This window comes from Pongo pygmaeus, chromosome 11 (assembly GCF_028885625.2).
Source record: "Pongo pygmaeus isolate AG05252 chromosome 11, NHGRI_mPonPyg2-v2.0_pri, whole genome shotgun sequence".
In the NCBI taxonomy this organism is placed as follows: Eukaryota; Metazoa; Chordata; class Mammalia; order Primates; family Hominidae; genus Pongo; species Pongo pygmaeus.
In genome coordinates, this window is record NC_072384.2 from 94,239,593 (window position 1) to 94,255,172 (window position 15,580).

The window sequence follows — 15,580 nt, forward strand, 5'->3', positions numbered from 1 at the left end:
TGACCCTCAAGTAGTCCTCCTAATAACAAGATGTATTTATACTTCAACATAAATGGAAGAAACATATGGTAATTGTATTTTTCATTTTTTGAGGAACCTCTATACTGTTTTCACAATGGCTGTACTAATCTATATTCCCATCAACAGTGTACAAGAATTCCCTTTTTTCCACATCCTTATCAAACTTGTTATCATTTGTCATTTTGATAATAGCCATCCTAATGGGGGTGAGGTAGTATCTCATTGTGGTTTTAATTTGCATTTTTTGATAATTAGTAATTTTGAACATTTTTTATATACCTGTTGGGCATTTGTATGTTTTCTTTTAAGAAATTTCTTTTCAGATCCTTTGTCTATTTTTTCATCAGGTTATTTGTTTTCTCACTGTTGAGCTATTTGAGCTTCTTATATATTTTGGCTATTAACCCCTTATCAGTTGTATAGTTGGCAAATATGTTATCTCATTCTGTGGGTTGTCCCTTCATTCTGTTGATTGTTTCTTTTGCTGCACAGAACCTTTTTAGTGTGATGCAATCCTATTTGTTTATCTTGATTTTGTTGCCTGTGCTTTGGGCTAATAGCTAAAAAATCATTACCCAGACCAATTTCCAAGAGTTTTTCCCGAATGTTTTCCTCTCATAGTTTTACATTTTAGGGTCTTGCCCTTGTCTAGTTCATTCCACTTCTGGATATATATCCAAAAGAAATAAAATCAGTGTGTTGAAGACATAGTTCCACTTCCATGTTTATTACAACATTATTGACAATAGCCAAGATATGAAATCAGGCCAGGCGCAGTGGCTCACGCCTATAATCTCAGCACTTTGTGCGGCCGAGGCAGGTGGATGGCCTGAGGTAGGGAGTTCGAGACCAGTCTGACCAACATGGTGAAACCCCATCTCTACTAAAAATACAAAAATTAGCCAGGTGTGGTGGTGCATGCCTGTAATCCCAGCTACTTGGGAGGCTGAGGCATGAGAATCACTTGAACCCGGGAGGTGAAGATTGCAGTGAGCCGAGATCATGCCACTGCCCTCCAGCCTGAGCAATAGAGTGAGATTGAGTCTCAAAAAAAAAAAAAAAAGATAGGAAATCATCCTAATATTGATCAAAAGATACAAAACTTGATAGGAGAAATAAGTTCAGGAGGTCTATTGCAAGCGTAGTGACTATAATTAAATAACAGTTTGCTATATGTTTGAAAGTTGCTAAGAGAATAGATTCTAAATATTTCACTACAGAAAATATGATAAGTATTTGAGGTAATGAATATGTTAATTAGCTTGATGTAGCCAATCCATAATGTCTACATATATCAAAACACCATGTTGCGTACTACCTGTATATAAAAATTTGTCAGTTAACAAAGAAATAAATTAAAAAATGGAAGGAACAGCAGTACAGTCTCTTCTGTGGAGTATGAGCCAACTGAATGTTTGGCCACAGCACATGTCCTGAAAGCTGATGAAAGGACTGGGGGACCTGTGTCCTCTCTTCATTATCTGTGGCCTGTAAATTCTTAAATAAAGACTACAAGTACATTTGTTAAACTATATCATTAACATTTTGGATTTTGCACCAAGTTATATGCCATTTGGTTGAATGCCTGTTTAAAGAAAGATATAAAAAATATTTTCAAAAGCCTATAAGTCTTTACAAAGATTAATAATTTGTAATTTAAAAACAGAGATTTCACTGCAACTTCACCAGCATTTGCTGTTTTTGTTTGTTTGTTTACTTTTTAATAATACAATTCTGTCTTGTGTGAGATAGTATCTCAATATGGTTGTGATTTGCATTTCTCTAATGATAGTGATGTTGAGCTTTTTTTTCTATCGTTGTTGGCCACATGTAGGTCTTTTTTGGAAAAGTGTCTGTTCATATCCTTTGCCCACTTTTAATGAGACTTTTTTTCTTCTAAGTTTGTTTAAGTTCCTTATAGATGTTGGATAATAGACCTTTGCCAGATGCAGAGCTGCAAAAATTTTCTCCCATTATGTAAGTTGTGTGCTTACTCTGTTTATAGTTTCTTTCAATGGTGAGGTAACAATCTTCACACTATATTAAATTGATAAAAATATAATTAAAATTTTAAAAACCAAAAACTAAAGATATTTTTATGCCAACAGTTTTATAATCCATACAAATAAAATTCCTCTAATTCTAAATATGCTTGACCTTTTATTATTTTATAGAAGATAAAGTGCTTATCAGATTTTATTTGGTATAAAATTAATCTAACTATTAAAGATAAAAAGTCATTTATCTTAATATAATTCATTTATTTTTTCTTTTGTGACATTCTAATTTATATATTATAACCCCTTTTTGTTTTTCACATCATTTTTTAAATAGTACTTTAGTGGTTTATAGCTTTCTGTTTTTGCAGTAAAGTTTTGTTTTGAATAAAATCCTATACAAAATCAGAACATATAAGGCATAAACACAGTTTGAAATTTATTTTATAAAAATCGCTTCCAATTTAAGACCATACATTTATCTTGATCTAAAATTTCTAACTAGACTTTCTGTAATATCTTTTGGAGATAAATTATTAAATTTCTCTAAATAGACGGAATCCTTATTTATTCATTTCAGGAGCAAACACTTAAAGCCTTCTCACTTATCAATTTTGGGGTCATTATGGCAGTGCCAGTATAAAAGGGAGTCAGCTTTAATGCCACAAGTCTTGAGTTCATGTTCCAACTCATCTACATGCTCACCCTCTGAATGGAGAGAGACATTTAGCTTCTGCGGAGTCTCTATTTTTTTAATCTGCAATAATCATCATAATATAGATTTACCTTATTGGTTCTTACTTTATAGAAAAGCATTGTTACCAAATTTCAAATCAATTACCAATATCTTTGAATTGTGATAAACTTCTTTGGTGTTAACACTAACATCTAGCCTTGCTCATCCGTAAAATATCTTTAGGGGCAAAGAGAGCCATATAGTGTGGATTTGGTTAAGAGTATAATCTCTTTAGCCAGACCACTGTGTTTAGATAATAGATAAAATACTGGTTATCATCTAGTCAAGATACTAAGTCAGCTGTCTCTCAGTACCCTAACTGGTAGGATGGGAATAACTATTCTACTCACCTCACAGAGTTGTAAGTGTTAAGGATGCTACTTATACGACCACTAAGAAAGATGCTTGTGGCTCAATAAGTGTTCTTCAAGCATCACTATTATTAGGTCAAGTATGCATTAGAATATCCAAATCACAAAACTTCTGAGATGAAAGCATGCTCCCATAATATATATAAACCAACACTTTCCCAAGAAAACTGGAAAATATGATCCACTTAGCTATTATAAATGAGCAGATCCTACATTATTGTGTCCAAAATGCCTCATAAAAATAGAAATAAAATATTAACCAATCACAGAGCTATCAAGGAAAAAATGGTGAAACATAGGAATTTGTGATAAATTTTGATAAAATTAGTCTTAGGGAAATCCTAAAATTAAAAGTAACATTAAGTAATTGAAAATGAAGGTCTGGCAGAGTTGGACATATTACAATGAAGAAAGGAAACCTACAAAAAGTCAGGAAATATACAAGGATGTATGCTTCAAAAAGAGTGGCTTTTGTCAAAATTGAAAGAAAGCCCTTAAATAATTGTTACAGAAATATTATTTTTGGTGATCACACTCTGAGAATAAAATGAGAGGTGATGGATTTCATGTTTTATTGTCATATACTTCTCTCAAGAGTTATATCAAACATAATTCAGTCTAAGAATTAGCATATATTGATAACTAGAACCAACATTTTATTAAATGAATGAAAAAATAAAGTTATAAGTTTATTGCATTCATTTTTATTTTATAGCTGAATTCCCAATATATTTTTAACATTAAATATGAAATGCTGATTCCAATTTTACATAATCTACTTTAATTTTTCATTTTCCAATACCAAATACCCTTGACATAGGACAACCTGGCCCTTCCTCAGTAAGGTGACTATGAGGATTGAAAGGGGATCCACATCAGTAGCAGTCAGAAGAATGCTTTGTGCATGCTAAGAGCATAATGCACTTTAAATTTCATTATTTACATTCACCCCTGTGCCAAATTCTGAGATTACAAAACTAAATTAAATACAGATGCTGCCCTCTGAATGCTTACTCTGTCATTAGAGATCCTGTTAATCTGAATACATGTTACAAAACAACTTAATACTATGATTGATAGAGATTGGCCAAAAATTCTCATTAGGGATGTGGTTAGAGACAACTTGCAGAATGATTTCAAGCCATTTAAACCAATAAAGTGTAGTTACCAGAGAGTTGGTGAAAACTACAGAACTCCCAGCACATAAGTACTCGATCCAAACCTGCACTGAGACCTGATCAAACTCTACTATGGTTTTTAGTAGCTGCAGGAATCATCTCTAGGATCACCCTAGTCCCCGCTCGTAATATGCCCTACAGGAGAATTGACTGTTCCAGCCCAAACCTCGTGATATGCAGATAGGCCCCTGAACCAGCTCTTAAAGCAGTTATTTTAGAAAACTTGGAATTATAAACACTTTCTCTGCCTTTTGAGATGCAAATATACCACAAGGAAACTGTTTCCTCCAAGAGCTGGAGGCTATCTCTTTGAAGTGTAAGTGTTCTGGAAGGTACCTCTCCCTCTTGTTTTCAGTCCCTGTGGGAATATAAGGGCCTGAGTTCCATGGGCACCTTACTCTAACTTGAACCACTGCCTCCTGTCATAAAGATAGAAATTTGTTTCTCTTGCGATAACAACCAATTAACAAGCTCAGATGGCCTAGTCACATGGACCAATTCCCCTTCACACAAGTTAGTGCTTTTCCCTTAAGACACCCCAGACTTTAAAAAGTCTCCGGCCTTTTGTTTCATGAAGGCAAATTTTGTTCGGACTGGGCCCTCTTCCCCACTGTGATAGTTATTGAATAAAATCTATCCTATCGCTTTAAATAGTGCCCAGCCTTATTTGACACTGAAGTATTAAACAGGATTTAAGAATACTTCAGGCATATTCCCTAAATTTTTGATTCAGCTTAAGAGAAAATAGCCTTCTCTTCTATTTATTAACCTTAAACAACAGAACAGAACAATCTCCTTAGTATAATTAGACCATGTGAGCTTTTGTGTTTAAGACATTTACTGTTTCTGCTCACTGTTGGTGCTGACACTGATTATTTAGTGTGTGTGTGTGTGTGTATATATATATATATATTCCTTAGAAAAGTATTGTCACCAAAGTGGAAACAGCTGTACGTTTTGTCACTACAGACTTGATGCTTTACAAAGGAATCTGAGCAGTATCAGAGGCATGTATGCAGAAGGAAAGTGTGGGTGAGCTGAAACCTTGTGCGTGTCCTGGGTCTTCATGTCCTTAGATTCAGTCTTTCCTCCTTACTCTTCTCTGTATTTCAGGGTAGCTTCTCTCTCATTCAGATGCTCTAGTTACTTTCAACAAAGACATTTGGTGCATTAGAGAAGTAATTTAGGAAAAAGCCAGGATTTTTCTCCTTGCTCCCTTCTGCTATGATCTGGCTTCCTGAAGAGCCCTCCTGGTTCCATTTTCCCAGAGGACTCAGGTGCTGGCCTCTAGGAGTACTGGGTCCCCCTTTGCTATTCACTGTAGGGATAGTGGGGGTTTTCTGCACTTGCTAATTTCAGTATGGTCACACCATATCCAGGATGGCTTGTCAGCTTTTCCATGATCGGTGTAAGCAATTCTATGCCTTACAATTTCTCCTTTATAAAAATGTAATGACGTATCTGTTTTCCTGGTTAAACCCTAACGGATACAAACCCCCTGAAGGAAAAATGAAGTTAATGATGTGAGCAAGCAATAGGAGATAGTCAGAAGTAACTTAGACTGTAAAACAAGTCAATTCTTGTAAAATAGAGACTTGTGTCTTACACTTTCCCTACAATGATGATAGGTTGCCCTTTATGTGTCATTTTAATAAAACAAGCACAGTTAATTTTAGGAGAGAATAATATAGAGTGAGTCTATGTTTCTAGGATCACGGTTTAGCCTATCGTAGATATTGTGTCATCTAAAATAGCCTATAATATGCTAAAAATAGCCATAACAATATGCAGTTTTTAGATCCCCATATGGGATTTTAGAAATTCAAAAACAGCAACAACGACAGCAATAAAGTTGTACGTAGCCTAAACTATCGTTCTCCCACCTACATCAGTTTCTAATTCAGCTTCTAATTGGTTGAAACTAATTATTTTCAGTTCTCCCCTCAGTAAAAGCATATTTATACAATCAGTATTCATTCATAAATACGTAACAGTGACCAAAAGCAGTGTAGAAGAGCTATTTATCACTAAATAACACACACTACAATTATTTCAGCCTTATAAATTATCAAACATAAATATTTTATTTTATAAATTATTTTTATTTGTATTGTTTAATAATCACCCAGTCTTATACAATAGTTTCTTTTAAAAAATCAAAATGATAATTTTAAAAAACTACATTTCTTTCCCAAATATCATTGCCTATAATATATAGATTAGTATTTCTTGAAGTTTGGCCTGAGAATGACCATATAGAGAAAAATCACTTAAAGTGTCTGATAAAATTATACTTTTCCAGTGCTGATCTTATTACAAATATATCAAAGTATCTGAAAGTGGGCCTTAGAATGCATGTTTTTAGTTCAAGAGATTCTACATTAATATACAATAAAATCTTAGAACCACTGATTTAGAAAATTGAAGTCAATTTGTCCAGTTCAAGTTATATCTAATTTTATAAAATTAGCTATAAAATGTTCAGAAAATATCAATATGCTTATATCAATAGAGGTTTAATATTACAATAGTGAGTAGTAAAGAACTTGCAGATGTAACAAGCACTTTGCACTGAAATGTAAAAACCCATCAAAGTACTATCTGCAGCTAAAATTCGGGTAAGAAATATAAAAGATAAAAAACAAGTAGAAATGCAGGATACAAGACTGGCACAGAAACATCTATCTTCAAAGTGAAACACAGTATATCAATGTACACTTAGTAAGCTAAAATGGGCAATAATCAGAGAGAAGATTCTAACCTAAGTGATTACATTAGCAGCGGCAGTTGGAAAATTTAGTGCTGGTTTTATTTAGTACTACATAAGGACTCTACAAAATTAGTTTCAACAAAAATAGCTTTATGTCAGCTTTCAGATTTACACTATTTCTGGTAAGGTGACCCATCCAACTGGTGTTGAAAGTTTAGTTTGACCATTTGGATCAATATGAGGTAAAGCAAAATTGTAAATAAATTGTAAATTAGGCACACTACAGTTTGCAACTCAAACTAAGATTCACCCTATTTGCCAATGGTTTTAAAAGTGAAGATTACCATTACAACACTCTCATGCACGCTTTGTCTTTGTCTGTCACACCCACCCTTCTATTGCCGTACTAAACTCCAGTAACAAGTATCCGATTGCAATTCCTGAAATGAAGATTACCCTTTCAAGTGTCCATTCATATCCAGTGGCATTGTTTTTTGATAGCGAAATTATTTTCTTCCCTCTACCTGGAGTCCTCAAAAATGCTACCTCCTCCAAGAAGGATACACTAAGACACAGACCACAAGTAACGTTATTGTATTTTATCATTTTTCTTGGGGTACTCAGAATATCTTTTGATAAAAAGAAAATTTAAAATGCGATTTAGCCCACTATAACATGCATTTTATTTACTCCATTTGTTAAAAGGTAAGTCTATTTTCTCTTCTGTTTCATGGCACTCACTAGACCTTGAAATCTGAAGATGTCTCATATAAAAAAAGTATAGTGAAGGAGAATTCCAATTTGATCATATTGCCCAAAGTAATATTTCATGGTACACAAAGATATCTTCAATACTGTAATAAGTAAATAATTTGGTTTCTTATTTAAAATTTAATGAAGGATAGGATACATCCATTTGATTAAATGACGAATAAAAAGGATATCATAGAATTTGCATATCATGGCAAGTCTTATTGTTTTTTGTAAGATTTCCTGGTAAAATATAAAATTAAAAGATAAATTAAAATAGTGTTTAATGTATGTTGATGAAATAGATTTGTTAAACATAACAGAGACTAATAGTTATATATCAGTTTGAGAGATATATTTAATATGTGACCTAAGTTGACTTGGTTGAACCCATATAGATAATAAAGCTAATTTTATTATGAAAGCATAGAAAAAGGCATAATGCTGTTGACTTTTTGAAAGAGAGACAAATAAATTGGGTGTCAATATTTTAAAATATACAAGAACTGATAATCTGATTGAATGGAAATTGCTGATGAAGCACCCTTGTTTTTTGTTGTTCTAGAGCATGGTCCCAGTGTAACAAGTATGTGAAACTAGATAGAGAATTTTAGCATTTAGGTAAATAATTTAACAATCCATGAGACTTTGTAGCATATTAACTTTATTTAGAATTTTTTGGTCCACTTCCAGTCACAAAATTTACCTATATAATTAATTTTACTCTTAATGCTCTCAAGCACTATTTAGCTACAATATTGAAATAAACCAATTTTTAAAAGCGAGAATATACCATTAAGTATAATGTGCAAATTGGTAAGAAAATGATTTTGCCAATATTTACATTTAATAAGATATATAATTATATACACATACTATATATCTCCATGCCATTAATATTTTAAAAATAATAATGTATACATAGGTTATGATCATTGACTTCCCAAAACATCTACCATGTATCAATGAACCATACTTCACTGATTTTAACTACACTAGTCAAATGTTCTCTTATAATAGATACTTTTTGTTTGCAAGAACAGGACATTCTTAGAGTGTAAATGATTTTTCAACCCATTTGTACTGATTCCTAAGTGCTTAATGTCACTCAGAAATAGTGAGCTAAACTGAAGAATGTCAAAACATGTTGAGATCATATGAACAGTTCTCTCCAAGTAGTATTTTAAATCACTTACTTTTTCTTATTCTTGTAGAGAACCTGTCAAATATATATTCTATGAGAAATTAAGAAACTTAAAGAATATTAAAAGGTATCAAATTCAAGTTTTATCAATGTGACTTTTAATACTTACACTGTCCTTCAGTGAGTATGAAGTGAAACAGTTTTATATTGTTACATACTTTATAATGCTATTTTGTATAACTTTCCTTCTAAAAGTCAAGGACTTTTAATTTTTTAGTTTATTCAAGCAATTTTATTAAAAAGTGAATAGGAAACCTTATATCTTTAAAAACAGTGGACAAAAATCCCTAAATTCTTACTGAAACCCAGTAAAACTGGTATGTTAGTTGTTACATGTTACACTTAGATGAAAAATTTTATTTTGTCGCTTTTCTTTTGTATGTTGAACTTAATATTTCCATATTTCTACACTGTCTAAACTATTTTAGCTAATGCATGTGATGTTTACAGAGTTAATGATTTTTTTTGTTTCGTTCTGTATTTTAAGCTTGCAGATCCCAATAGATAAATGTAAAAGGACATTATCAGAGAATGTACATAAAATATAACTTTTATGTTTATTTAATGGGCTGTACTTGATGGATAACAACCAGTGAATGATTATAATTTTTATTAATAGTGTGACTTTTTCCTTTTTGTCACATCTTCCTACCGTGAGTGTGGTAAACATTTGAAACATAACCCATAGGCCCGGCGCGATGGCTGACGCCTGTAATCCCAGCACTTTGGGAGGCCGAGGCGAGCGGATCATGAGGTCAGGAGATCAAGACCATCCTGGCTAACACGGTGAAACCCCGTCGCTACCAAAAATGCAAAAACAAAATTAGCCGGGCGTGATGGCGGGCGCCTGTAGTCCCAGCTACTCTCGGAGGCTGAGGCAGGAGAGTGGCGTGAACCCGGGAGGCGAAGCTTGCAGTGAGCCGAGATCACGCCACTGCAGTCCAACCTGGGAGATACAGGAGACTCCGTCTCAAAAAAAAAAAAAAAAAAAAAAAAAAAAAAAAATCCACAAAGTTTTTAAACATCTTAGGTATGAACAGTCACATTTTAATCACTGAAACCAAAATTGAAGCTCTAAATTTAAAATATTAATCTGTAATTTGTTTCAGTGACTTTGCCACCACCACCAGTAGTTTAAAGCCCCCTGAAGAATTAGGAAGACAAGCAGAGGTATAGTGAATTGAGGCCTGTTTTTTCATTTCCACTGCTCCAATTTCCTCTCTTATGTACTATGAGCTCCAGTGTTCCTTCATCCTATTCTTACCATCTCCATCTCCTCCCTTACTCAAATTGAATGGAAGGAAATGTCCTAAGGCCCTTTTTCTTATCTTATGTTATTTAGTGTTTCATATTAGCTTTTGAGTGCCTGTTCTCATCTCATAAGTTATTTTTGTGCATTCTTTAGTGTACTTCTCTAGGCATCTTAAATAATTTCCTGTGATTCTGTTTCAAGAAGCCTTATATGGAAGAAAACAGTTATGCTTGCATAAATTTAAATATTACCCTCATTATTAAACAAATTACCATTAGCGACTCTATGATTGTTAGTGTACCACTGGGGATATGGGGATAGAGAATTTTACCTCTCTTGTATGACATTACGCAGATTAATATTCTGACTGAAAGCACTGACTTTCTTCTGTATCTTAGATAAGTAAAGATTGATTTATCCAAACAGTGTATATAGTTTGCCTTTCAGTCAGTTTTTAACTACTGCTAACATTTTTTCACACAGAGGATATACTTATTTATTACAGAGATGGAATTGAGAAAAATAACCTGTTCCCTTTATGGCTAAACCTTTCTAGCAAAGTGCAGAAGACATAATGTTATGATGACTCATTTGTCTTCTAAGCATCTATAATTTGAAAGGGCTAAATCTAGACATGTGATTGGACTAAAACTTAGGTATTAAAATGCTGCCAAAAATATAGACGAATATATCAAACTTGTAGATTGTTGGTAATGCTGGATCTATTTAGAAAGGACTGTGTCCACTTGACACTCTTACAAAAGAAGTGAGAGATTAGTCTTTTCGATGGGGTCAGTTATTCACACAGTATTTGACTTATGTGGCCTTACATTCTGAATTTATTTATCATGCATCCTCAAAATCCAATCCTAATTATAATATGCATTTTCATGGACACTTTAACAAATAAAAATCCAATGATAAGAGACAAGGGGTATTACATAATTCCAATTAAGAGTTTCTATTTGTACTATAGCCAGTAATGCTAACGGCAGTAGTAGATAATCTAGCAAATCTCATAGGCTTATTACAATAAGAATAAATATAACACCATGGAATAACAAAATAGGAAATAGAAAAAATTTATTTCTTAAAAGATGTGATGGTTCAATCCAAGGGTTTGGTGGGTAGCATTTCATGCTGGGATTTAGGGTTCCTTGTTTCTCCGATTTTCCATCTCTATGATGTGAGAGGGCCTTGGAGTTCTCTGCCTCTATTTAGGTCATAGTAAAAGATGAGTTGGAAAAGGCATATCTTACTACTACGGCCCTGAAGGAACATTAGTAATAAGGAATTTTTTATTCCATTGATACTAACTAATCATATGTCTCCTCCTAAATGCTAAATGTTCTGGAATATATAGTCCTTGGATGGACATCTGCTTCCTAGCACCAAATCTGCACTACAGAAGGAAGCATCACTCCTTGCATATTTTTAACTCTCTGTCCACAATCCCTAATAAATGTGTGCTTAGCATTACATAAAACGTACAAATAAAAATGTGCATATAAAGAAAAAACAAATTCAAATATATTTTAGTTCTCCAGTATATGACATAAAAAACTGATGAGAAATTAGTATTTTCATGAAGGATTTGAATAATATCTTACATATGAATAAATATATACAACTATGTTTTGTCCAAAAGATTTTCTTGTCAGATGTTCATAAAATATGCCTTTTAATATATTTCTAAAGCAAGATTTTCAGGTTATGTTTTTAGATGGAAATTAAAAGAGTAATATCTGACATTTATAATATTATTTTATGTACTTTGTATATAACAAATCTCTAAACAAATATATGAGGTTCTAGTGATATATTCATTTCTCAAAAATGAAAGCTAAAGCAAAAACAAATGAGTTTCCTTTATGTGATAAATCCAGATTGGAACTCAACCTGTCTTTACTGTGGATCTCTAGAATTCTTTTCTTCCTTCCTAGGATAACTATTTCTGCTCCTCCAGGTAAAGGGTGTAAGTGAATTGTAGCTGCAGCTTTAACCATTCATGTACCACAAATTATACTGCTTATGCATTCACATTTTAGTTCAGACTACATAGTATTTAATAAATATGCATGGCTTATCCTTAAGCTTAAATCATGTTGAGAGTATATGAACATCATTCTAACATCATTTTTTAATATGAAAATTCATATTTATTTATTTATTTATTTATTTATTTGTGTGTGTGTCTTTATTTATTTATTATTATTATACTTTTGGTTTTAGGGTACTTTTTAACTTTTAATTTCAGGGGTACATGTGCAAAATGTGCAGGTTTGTTACATAGGTAAATGTGTGCCATAGGGGTTTGTCATACAGATTATTTTGTCACCCAGGTATTAGGCCTAGTATCCATTAGTTATTTTTTTCTAACTTTCTCCCTCTCACCCTCCACCCTCTGGTAGGCCCCAGTGTGTGTTGTTCCCCTCTATGTGTCCATGTGTTCTCATCATTTAACTCCCACTTGTAAGTGAGAACATGCTGTATTTGGCTTTCTGTTTCTGCATTAGTTTGCTGAGGATAACGGCCTCCAGCTTCATGTATGTCCCTGCAAAGGACATGATCTCATCCTTTTTTATGGCTGTACAGTATTCCATGGTGTATATGTATACATTTTCTTTATCCGGTCTATCGTTGATGGACATTTAGGTTGATTCCATATCTTTGTAATTGTGAATAGTGCTGCAATAAACATGTGCATGCATGTGTCTTCATAATAGAATGATTTATATTCCTTTGGGTATATACCTGATAATGAGATTGCTGGGTTAAATGGTATTTCTGTCTCTAGGTCTTTAAGGAATTACCACATTGTCTCCCACAATAGTTGAACTAATTTACACTGTCATCAATAGTATAAAGACGTTTTCTTTTCTCCACACTCTCACCAGCATCTGCTATTTTTTGACTTTTTAATAATTGCCATTCTGACTGGTGTGAGATTATATCTCATTGTGGTTTTGGTTTGCATTTCTCTAATGATCAGTATGGTGTTCATCATTTTTTCATATGATTATTGGCCACATATATGTCTTCTTTTGAAGTGTCTGTTCATGTCTTTTGCCCACTTTTTAATTGGGTTGTTTGTTTTTTTCTTGTAAATTTGTTTAAGTTCCTTATAGATGCCAGATATTAGACCTTTGTCAGATGCATAGTTTGCAAAAATTTTCTGCTATTCTGTAGGTTGTCTGTTTACTCTGTTGATAGTTTATTTTGCTGTGCAAAAGCTCCTTAGTGTAATTCGTTGTCCATTTTTTCTTTGGTTGCAATTGCTTTTGTCATCTTCACCATGAAATCTTTGCCCATTCCTATGTCCTGAATTGTATTGCCTAGGTTTTCTTCTAGGATCTGTATAGTTGGGGGTTTTTAACTTAAATCTTTAATCCATCTTGAGTTTATTTTTGGGGATGGTGTAAGGAAGGGGTCCAGTTTCAGTCTTCTGCATATGACTAGCTAGTTGTCCCAGAACCATTTATTCAATAGGAAATCCTTTCCCCATTGCTTGTTTTTGTCAGGTTTGTCAAAGATCAGATAGTTGTAGGTGTGTAGTCTTATTTCTGGCTTCTCTATTCTGTTCCATTGGTCTATGTGTCTGTTCTTTTACCAGTAGCATGCTGTTTTGGTTACTGTAGCCATGTAGGATAGTTTGAAGTCAGGTAGCATGATGCCTCCAGCTTTGTTCTTTTTTCCGTGGATTCCCTTGGCTATTCAGGCTATTTTTGGCTCCATATGAATTTTAAAATAGTTTTTCTAGTTCTGTGAAGAGTGCCAGTGACAGTTTAATGGGAATACCATTGAATGTATAAATTGCTTTGGGCAATATGGCCATTTTCACGATATTCCTTCTTCCTATCCATGAGCATATAATGTTTTTCCATTTGTTTTTGTCATCTCTAATTTTCTTTGAGCAATAGTTTGTAGTTATCTTTGTACAGAGCCTTCATATGCCTTGTTAGCTGTATTCGTAGGTATTTTATTCTTTTCGTAGCAATTGTGAATGGGAATTCATTAGTGATCTGGATCTTGCCTTGACTGTTGTTGGTGTATAGGAATGCTAGCAATTTTTGCACATTAATTTTGTATCCTGAGACTTTGCTGAAGTTGCTTCCAGCATAAGAGGCTTTCGGGCTGAGAAAATGGAGTTTTCTAGATATGGGATCGTGTAATCTGCAAACAGGAGTAGTTTAACTTTAACTTTCTTTCTTCCTATTTCAATGCACTTTATTTCTTTTCCTTGCCTGGTTGTCCTGGACAGAACTTCCAAAACTGTTTAATAGGAATGGCAAGAAAGGACATTCTCATCTTGTGCCGATTTTCGTGGAAATGCTTCCATCTTTTGGTCATCCAGTATTATATTGGCTGTGTGTTTGTCATATATGGCTCTTATTATTTCGATGTATGTTCCTTCTATACCTGGTTTATTTACATTTTTAACATGAAGGGATGTTGAATTTTATCAAAAGCCTTTTCTGCATCTATTGAGATAATCATGTGGTTTTTGTCTTTAGTTCTGTTTATGCGATGAATCATATTTATTGGTTTGTGTATGCTGAACCAACCTTACATCCCTGGGATGAAACCTGCTTGATCATGGTGGATAAGCTTTTTGATGCTGTTTGATTCAGTGTGTCGGTAGAAAATTCATATTTAAAAATTGTTTTACAGACACCAGGTTTTTAGAAACCAATGACAATTAACAACACCTTCCCCTGACTCTTTTTGCTTATATATCACAATCTCATTGCATTGAAACAACTCTTTTGCAATTGAAGAATATTTGCCAGTTTATGGTGGTTGAACTTTTAAAAATATATAGCATGTAATTATTATGACTATTTCAACAATGAACAAAGTAGTAAGTACTGATGTCTTGTGTTTAGCAGTTTTCTAAAATACAACTTTGTGTGCAGACTAACATGATAACTGAGTCAAATAATCGTCTGCAAAATTCAATTTATTTTTCACAATATTCTCAGTTGTTTTTATTCCTTAGAGATAGCAATTCAAATTATTTTTTCTACACAAGACATGTACGTTATTGCAATTGTAAATATACCACAATATACATAATTTAAGAGGTATTGTACTGAGATTATTTGTGTCATTTCAGATGAATTCCTCTTTTTATTGGCCTTAAATATTATTCTTCTTTAACACATTTATAATATTTTTCCATTTCTGAGAAACTAATAGTAATGAAGCCACAGGTTTTACTAAATGATCCTATTGCCAAATGACTTTTATTTATTTAGAGTGTACGTACTGAATAGTATATAATTTTTCTTTATGTTGCAGTCATTTCTACTCTTTTAAATGTCTGTTAATGTAACATAAATGCATAACTCAAAATAATCA